The sequence below is a fragment of the Trichosurus vulpecula genome, chromosome 6, assembly GCF_011100635.1.
Source record: "Trichosurus vulpecula isolate mTriVul1 chromosome 6, mTriVul1.pri, whole genome shotgun sequence".
Taxonomy (NCBI): Eukaryota; Metazoa; Chordata; class Mammalia; order Diprotodontia; family Phalangeridae; genus Trichosurus; species Trichosurus vulpecula.
The window spans coordinates 50,135,638-50,144,483 of record NC_050578.1 but is presented as its reverse complement, the minus strand read 5'-3'; the positions used below and the strand labels follow the sequence as shown (position 1 = coordinate 50,144,483).

The 8,846-nt window shown below is 40.3% G+C and overlaps 1 pseudogene; it reads right to left on the bottom strand.

Moving 5' to 3' along the window:
* Nucleotides 1–3,048: 3,048 nt before the first annotated feature.
* Nucleotides 3,049–8,440, bottom strand: LOC118854603 (annotated as a pseudogene).
* Nucleotides 8,441–8,846: the final 406 nt, after the last annotated feature.

Sequence of the window (8,846 nt, the reverse complement as noted above, 5' to 3'; positions counted from 1 at the left end):
TAGCCTAGTTAAGAAAGAGTATACTGTATTGGTATGTGAGTCAAATATTTCCTCTGCATGGAACCCAAGTAATAAATAAAATGATTCTATAACTGAGTGGGTGTGCATTATTCACCTCAATAATGCTCATAACTCTTCCAATCCTGTACAGTCAAGGATTACTCTAAGTATGTAATTAACTAGAAAAATTAATTAATATTGATGAAAATATCTTCACCTTTTGACTTTATTGGACTCATGATTTAAATTTTATAAGTGTTCCTTGAGAATGAGGCAAGTGTGGAATAATGAAGAGTATTGAACTTGGAGTAAGGAAGACCTAGGTTTGAATCCCACTCCCCTCACTTAGTTGTTGTATGACCACTGGCAGGTCAGATACGTTTTTTGAACTTCAGTTTCACCCTCTGCAAAATGGGCATAATATTACCAACAGCAACTTGCCTCACAGAGTTGTGAAGCTCAAGTGAGATAATGTATGTAAAATGATTTGAGAACTTGTTATACTAATATTAGCTAGTGCTGATTTACCTTAAGTTTTCTGTTTTTCCTCTTATTTAAAACTATGCTGAAGCATCAGCAGCATTTTCAGCTTTATATAACTTTCCCTCTTCTTAACACAGCTATTCAAGAATGGGATAGGTTGTTTTACAAATTAGTGAGTTCTGCCTCACTTAAAGGACATCAAACAACTGAAAGATCCCACCACCACCACCCCCCCCCCAGGATAACATAACAATTTCCCTTGGAAAAGGCTCATGGGGACTGTTTCTCTTAGGCTTCCATATCCTCCACAAAGGATTTTGCAAGCAGAGGTATTAAGTTTTTTCCCACCTGAACCAACTGAATTTGACTTTAAAATTTCATTTTAAAACACTTTTTGGTACTTGCCAGGGAACCGTAATTGCAAGTGACAACTCTTGTGCATGAAACTGGAAAGACAAGAAATAGTAGTGAAGTGGCACAGATTTGCCAGTGTTTCTGAAGTGATCAATGGCCATGGAAGCACCACCTTTGGAGTTAGTAACAGATGTGCTACATCTGGAAGGGGAAGTGGCATTAAAGAAAGTGAAATCACTATATGTGTCCGAACTTGCCAAGTTGTAATGTTAATAGGATGTAAGATCTTCCCCTCCCATTAATAGGCCTTACTAAGGGAAGCTTGCTTAGGAGAGGCTTGCTTATAGGAAGGCTTTCACACCTTTTGCTAATTTCTAATTAGGCACTTTGTCATGAGGGTTGTAATGCCTTCTGGCTCTGAGAATTGTATATATATTCTGAGTTAGTATCTTACTTTGGGGGTTCACTTACAAGAAGGATCTTTTGATTCCCTGGTCAAGACTCTGAGTAGCAATATGTTCAGATCTCCCTGAATGCTCAGATGTAAAGGCTCTCTCCATCTAGTGGTGTATGTAAAGTGTATAGCAATATTACTTTGATTCAGGCAGTTAAGAGCCCTGCCTGTTGGTCTAATTTCTGTGCTTATATTTTCTCTGTATTTTCTCTGAAGTTCAGGGCGCTGACTTTCCCCCTGAACTAATGAATGTAATTAAAGAGTATTGTTGACCCCTTAAACATCTATCTTTCCTAGTAAAGCACATCTAAGAACCTGTGCTAGCAGCCATCCTGGGTATGCCAGTGTGATTGCTGCTATACAAGTACACACAAAAGAAACCCATGAAGAAGAAGACACAATTTTGAAGGCACTCAGAAGCTGATTTTAAAGCTATCACAAAGAAGAAATGATTTATAAAGAATGGAAAAGATTTCATACTATATTATGAGGTTACCATGAAGATATTAAAAGGTGCCTATTTTCTCATATGTATAAAATCTTTATGAGAGTGACATATATATGTATATATATATATATATACATATATTATATATACATATATCACACACACATATATATATATATATGTTGAGAGTATTCTTGATAATCGATATGAAAAGAGAATAGGTAGATTTTATGGTTAATTTTTTATAATAAACTACATCTTTGTAGTTACACAGTTTCGTAGTCACACAAATCTATGTATCAATAATCGATGACTTTACTTCTTTTCCTCTCAATTCCTTCTTAGCTCTCTTCATTTGGGTTTCTCACCTTAATAATCAACTCAAACAGTTCTCTTCAAAGTCACAAATGATCGCTTAATCTCTAAATTGCCAAATCTAATGGCTTGTTCTCAATCCTCATCTTTCCTGATCTCTCTGCAGCCTTTAATGTTGATTATCGATTTCTCCTTTATACTCTCTTCTTTCTATGTTTCTCTGACACTTCCATTTCTCCTCCTACCTGGCTAAACTTTTTTTTTTCTGTTTGCTTTGCTGGATCTTCATATAGGTCATATCCATTAATTATGGGTGTTCTCCAAGGGTCTAGTGTAGGTCCTTTTCTCTTCTTCCTCTATGCTGTTTCACTTGATGATCACATCAACTCCCATCATTTCAATATCATCTCTATACAAATGATTCTCAGATTTATTTATCCAGCCCTAACCTCTCTCTCTTGACCTCCAATCTTGCACCTCCAACTGCCTATTAGATGTTTCAAAATGGATGTCTCATCGACATCTTAAACTGAATATGTCAAAAATTGAACTCATTATCTTTCCCCTGAAACTGTCCCTTCTTCCTAGCTTCCCCTTTATTGTGGAGGGTACCTCTATCCTTCCAGTTATCTAGGTTCATAGCCTAAGTGTCCAGAACTCTTCACTCTCTCTAGCCCCCAATATCCAGCTTGTCCTTTCATTTTTACTTTTACAACCTCTCTCCTATATAAAACCTTCTCTCCTCTGACACTGGTACTACCCTGGTGCAGTCCTTCATCACTTCCCAATTTTGAAGTCACTCAACAGTTGTTTATCTTCTGGTTGGTCTCCTTGTCTCCAGTCCATCCTTTCCTTATATGTCAAATTGATTTTCCTAAAGCACAGATTTGACCATTTCATTCCCATACTCAATGACCTTTAGGATCTACCTATTGTGTGTAGGACCAAATAGAAAGTACCATTTGGCTCTTTTTTTTCTGGGGCATTCCCATGTTTATTGGAAAGAAGGCAAAAGTAAATAGTGAACAGCTCCTCTTGGTGTTCTGAAGTTCATCCCAACCATGGGCTGGGTAACTTGCAGGTTGGACAAACTGCCAAAGCCCATTTCTTTGGTGTCAAGGTCCACTTCAGTGATTCCTGATCCAAAGCAGAGACCTCATGAACACAGTTATCCCTCTTTTCTCTTTCTTCTTCCTGCCGTTTGATGGAGATACCTCTCATAGGGCTTCTCTGGATCTGCTTCATCAGATGAGTAACATATCCTGCGATCTTGTTGCAGAGTTTCTTGCTGGGGATGATGGTGATCTTCTTGCACACTTGCCTGTTGGTGTGGAAGTCATTGCCCAGGCAGGTGTAGTATTTTTCTTTTCTTTTTTTTTTTTTAAATGTTATCATCATCTTTATTTTACAAAAGAAGAAACAGAAGCTATGAGAAGTTAAGTGAATTGCCCAGCCACTACTTATACAAGGTGGGATTTAAATCCAGCTCCGCTGGATTTAAGTCAACACTCCTACATCGCATTGCCCCTCTCTGAGCTCACAGAATCTCAATGAATAAATAAATGTAGGGGGCTTGCCATGGATTGGGGACTGGCTAAACAAACTATGGCACATGGATATAATGGAATGTGACTCCCCTGTAAGAAACCTTGAATATGAAGGACGTAGAAAAGCGGGAAAAGATTTGTATACAGAACCCCGAAAACGATATACACGACTGCAACAATGCAAATGACAAGAACAAAAACCAAAACCGAACCAAACTGTATAATTATAATGACCAAACCTGGCCCGGAAAAAAGGAGATGGAAAATACGCCTCTCTCTTCTTACAGACTTAGAAGACTATGGGTGCGGAATGAGGTTTCTGTTGTCAGATTTGGAGAATGTGTTAGTTTCACTGAACTGTTTTTTTTTCCCCCTCTTTTTAAAAATCTTTTGTTAATAGGGTTAGCTCTGTGGGTAGAGGAGGAGGAAGGATATAATCAGAAATAAAGTGGATAAAAAAGAAATGTTTTGATGGTGAGTAGCTTCTTTACTAAACCATTATGGACCTCTTTTTTTTTTTCTTTTTAATTCCACCTATGATGTGCTTTCATCTGTGTAGTGAGCTCCTGGTGAGTAACATCCTCTATCAGTGCAGATCAGGGCCTTCTGGGTAATTTAAGAGTCTCAGAATGTTGCCTGAGGCACTGGCAGGTGATGTGACTTTGCACAGGTTTTTACAGCCAGATGTGTCAGGGGCAGGATTTCAACCAAGGTCTTCCTGACTTCAAGGCCAGCTCTCTGCTACAGCACTGTGTCACAGCTACGCTTTATTAATTTAGTGGGAAACTTTTCAAAAATTCATTTTAATTTATGCTTCTAGCCCACTTGGAGAAGTGCCCTTCATATATTTATTATTCCATAGCAACTCTCTTTTTGCTTCCTTTTTGTCTTCTTTCATCCCCAATCTGGACCTTTTCTGACACTTCCCCCTAGGATTGGAACATAAGACCACAAAACCTCTGATCCTTTCTTTGCTCCAGAAATCCCAATCTGATGAAGGGATGCTTCAACCCTTCCTCTCCCTACTTAGAAAGGAAACATCTCTTTTGTACAGTCTTTGATTCAAACAAACTATTAAAAAAAAGTGATGTTACCTGGAAGTGACCCCTAAACAGAAAGTTATGTGATCAGGTCAGCTGTCAGAAGGAAATGAATGACATTGAGTCCTACACAGAGCTTTCTTATGACCTCCATTAATAATAACATTTATGTAGTGCTTTAAAATTTGCCTTGGGTCACTCCTACTGCTCATTGCCTTCACTCCTACATACATGCTGCTGAATGAAGATGGAGAAAAGCCCATAACTATTGTGTCCACTACAAATTTGTTACACAACCTCGATTGGGCCCTCACTGCTGCTAGGCAATCCTACTATATCCCATTATCAACTCACTATGCCACTCTCCACAGCAACTCCTCCAAATCCTTTTTTTTTTGAGGGGGGAAGGGAGGGCAATTGGGGTTAAGTGATCTGCCCAAGGTCACACAGCTAGTGTGTCTGCAGTCAGACTTGAACTCAGGTCCTCCTGACTCCAGGGCTTGTGCTCTACTCACTGTGCCACCTAGCTGCCCCTTCCAAATCGTTTTTATCCCTCCTCAAACCTCACAGAGTCCTCCATCCTGCCACTGTCTCAGATGAGAGCCTTGCCTTATATTTTATAGAAAGAATTGAAGCCATTTACCATGAGCTCCCTCTTGTCTGGTCTTCCTTATCTCCTATCCCTCAGATGCCTTCGGCCACGGTCTCCTCCTTTGCTCCTGTCTCACATGATGAAGTAGCCTTACTTCTTAATGCAATTTATTTATTTAACATATTTGGTTTTCAGCATTGATTTTCACAACATTTTGAATTGCAAATTTTCTCCCCATTTCTACCCTCCCCCCCACTCCAAGATGGCTTATATTCTGGTTGCCCTGTTCCCCAGTCAGCCCTCCCCTCTATCACCCCCCTCCCCTCTCATCCCCTTTTCCCTTTCTTTCTTGTAGGGCAAGATAAATTTCTACGCCCCATTGCCTGTGTATCTTATTTTTTAGTTGCATACAAAAACTTTTTTTGTTTTAGAACATCTGATTTTAAAACTTTGAGTTCCAAATTCTCTTCCCTCTTCCCTTCCCACCCACCCTCCCTAAGAAGTTGAGCAATTCAACCTAGGCCACACATGTATTATTATGTATAACCCTTCCACAATACTAATGTTGTGAAAGGCTAACTACATTTTGCTCCTTCCCAACCCATCCCGCTTTATTGAATTTTCTCCCTTGACCCTGTCCCCTTTCCAAAGTGTTTGTTTTGATTACCTCCACCCCCATCTGCCCTCCCCTGCATCATCCCCCTGCCTTTTATTTTTTTTTTTTATCTTCCTCCCTCTTCTTTCCTGTGGGGTAAGATACCCAACTGAGTATGTATGGTATTCCCCCTCAGGCCACATCTGATGAGAGCAAGGTTCACTCATTCCCCCCTCACCTGCCCTCTCCCCTCCTCCCATAGAACTGCTTCCTCTTGCCACCTTTATGCAAGATACTCCACCCCATTCTATCTCTCCCTATCTCCCTCTCTCAGTATGTTACTCTCTCATCCCTTAATTTCATTTTATTTCTTTTAGATATCTTCCCTTCATCTTCAACTCACCCTGTGTCTGCTCTCTCTCTTTTACATATATATATATATATACATAAAAACACATATATACATATATATATACATATACATACACATACATACATATACACATAGATATATACATAACAACACATTCACTTATATATATACATAAACATATATATATATACACACATATATATATATATATATATATATATATATATATATATATATATATATATATATATATATATATATACATACATGCATATTCCCTTCAACTACCCTAATACTAAGGTCTCATGAATCATACTCATCATCTTTCCATGTAGGAATGTAAACAAAACAGTTCAACTTTAGTAAGTCCCTTGCAATTTCCATTTCTTGATTACCTTTTCATGCTTCTCTTGATTCCTGTGTTTGAAAGTCAAATTTTCTATTCAGTTCTGGTCTTTTCACTGAGAAAGCTTGAAAGTCCTCTATTTTATTGAAAATCCATATTTTGCCTTGGAACATGATGCTCAGTTTTGCTGGGTAGGTGATTCTAGGTTTTAATCCTAGCTCCATTGACCTCCGGAATATTGCATTCCAAGCCCTTCGATCTCTTAATGTAGATGCTGCCAGATCTTGGATTATTCTGATTGGGTTTCCACAATACTCAAATTGTTTCTTTCTGGCTGCTTGCAGTATTTTCTCCTTGATCTGGGAGCTCTGGAATTTGGCAACAATATTCCTAGGAGATTTCTTTTTGGGATCTATTTGAGGAGGCGATCGATGGATTCTTTCAATTTCTATTTTGCCCTGTGGCTCTAGAATATCAGGGCAGTTCTCCTTGATAATTTCCTGAAAGATGGTATCTAGGCTCTTTTTTTGATCATGTCTTTCAGGTAGTCCAATAATTTTTAAATTATCTCTCCTGGATCTATTTTCCAGGTCAGTGGTTTTTCCAATGAGATATTTCACATTGTCTTCCATTTTTTCATTCCTCTGGTTCTGTTTTATAATATCCTGATTTCTCATAAAGTCACTAGCTTCCACTTGCTCCAATCTAATTTTTAAAGTAGTATTTTCTTCAGTGGTCTTTTGGACCTCCTTTTCCATTTGTCTAATTCTGCCTTTCAAGGCATTCTTCTCCTCATTGGCTTTTTGGAGCTCTTTTGCCATTTCAGTTAGTCTGTTTTTTAAGGTGTTGTTTTCTTCAGTGTATTTTTCAGTATTTTTTTGGGTCTCCTTTAGCAAGTCATTGACTTGTTTTTCATGGTTTTCTCGCATCCTTCTCATTTCTCTTCCCAATTTTTCCTCTACTTCTCTAACTTGCTTTTCCAAATCCTTTTTGAGTTCTTCTATGGCCTGGGGCCAGTTCATGTTTTTCTTGGAGGCTTTGGTTGTAGGCTCTATGACTTTGTTGTCTTCTTTAGGCTGTATGTTTTGGTCTTCTTTGTCACCAAAGAAAGAATCCAAAGTCTGAGACTGAATCTGGGCACGTTTTCGCTGCCTGGCCATATTCCCAACCAACTAACTTGACCCTTGAGTTTTTCAGTGGGGTATGACTGCTTGTAGACTAACGAGTTCTATGTTCTACGTTTGGGGGGGAGGTGCCAGCTCTGTCAGAGCCGCACTCCTCCTTCCCCAAGGACCCCCAGTCTAGGCTGGGCTTAGATCTTCAGCAGGCTGTTGCGCTCCTGCTCTGATCCGCCACTTAATTCCTCCCACCAGGTGGGCCTGGAGCCGGAAGTAACAACAGCTGTAGCTGCCCCACCTCCGCTGCCCCCGGGGCTGGAAGCCGAACCGCGAACTCCTTCCACTCCCGCAGCTTTTCCCACTAACCTTCTCCGCAGTCTTTGGTGTTTGTGGGTCGAGGGGTCTGGTAACTGCCGCAGCTCACATATTCAGGGCGCTAGGGCCCCCTGCGCCCGGCTTCTGGTCTGGATCGTCCACACCGCTCAGGCTGGGCTCTGCTCCACTCCGTTCCCAGCTCCCAGCTCCGTGTGGAATAGACCTCACCCAGAGACCATCCAGGCTGTCCTGGGCTGGAGCCCTGCTTCCCTCTCCTGTTCTGTGGGTTCTGCCATTCTAGAATTGGTTCAGAGCCATTTTTATAGGTTTTTGGGGGGACTCGGGTACGGAGCTCACTGTAGTCCGTGCTTACCAGCCGCCATCTTGGCTCCGCCGTGTAGTATTTTTCAATGATGACTCATGCTGTCTTCTTCACAGTATTGGTCTGAATGCGACCCATGTTGGCTCCAGGGGGTGAAGGGACCCATTTGGCTCTTAAAGGCCTCCATAACCAGGCCCCTTCCCACATTTCCAGTCTTCTTACTCTTTAAATATTCCCTACACACACACACACACACACAGACACACAGACACACCACTCTTCAATCCAGTAACACTGACCTTCTTGCTTTTCCTCTTATGAGACACACTATCACTCAACTTCAGACATTTTCACTGGTTGTCTTCCGTGCCTGGAACTGTCTCCCTCCTCCTTTCTATCTCCTAAGTTCCCTGGAATCCTTCAAATTTCAGCTAAAATCCTACCTTCTGCAAGAAGCCTTTCCTGATCTCCCTTAATGTTTGTGTTTCCCTTTGTTGATTCTCTCCAATTCATTCTGTGTATATAATTTGTAAATTATTATTTC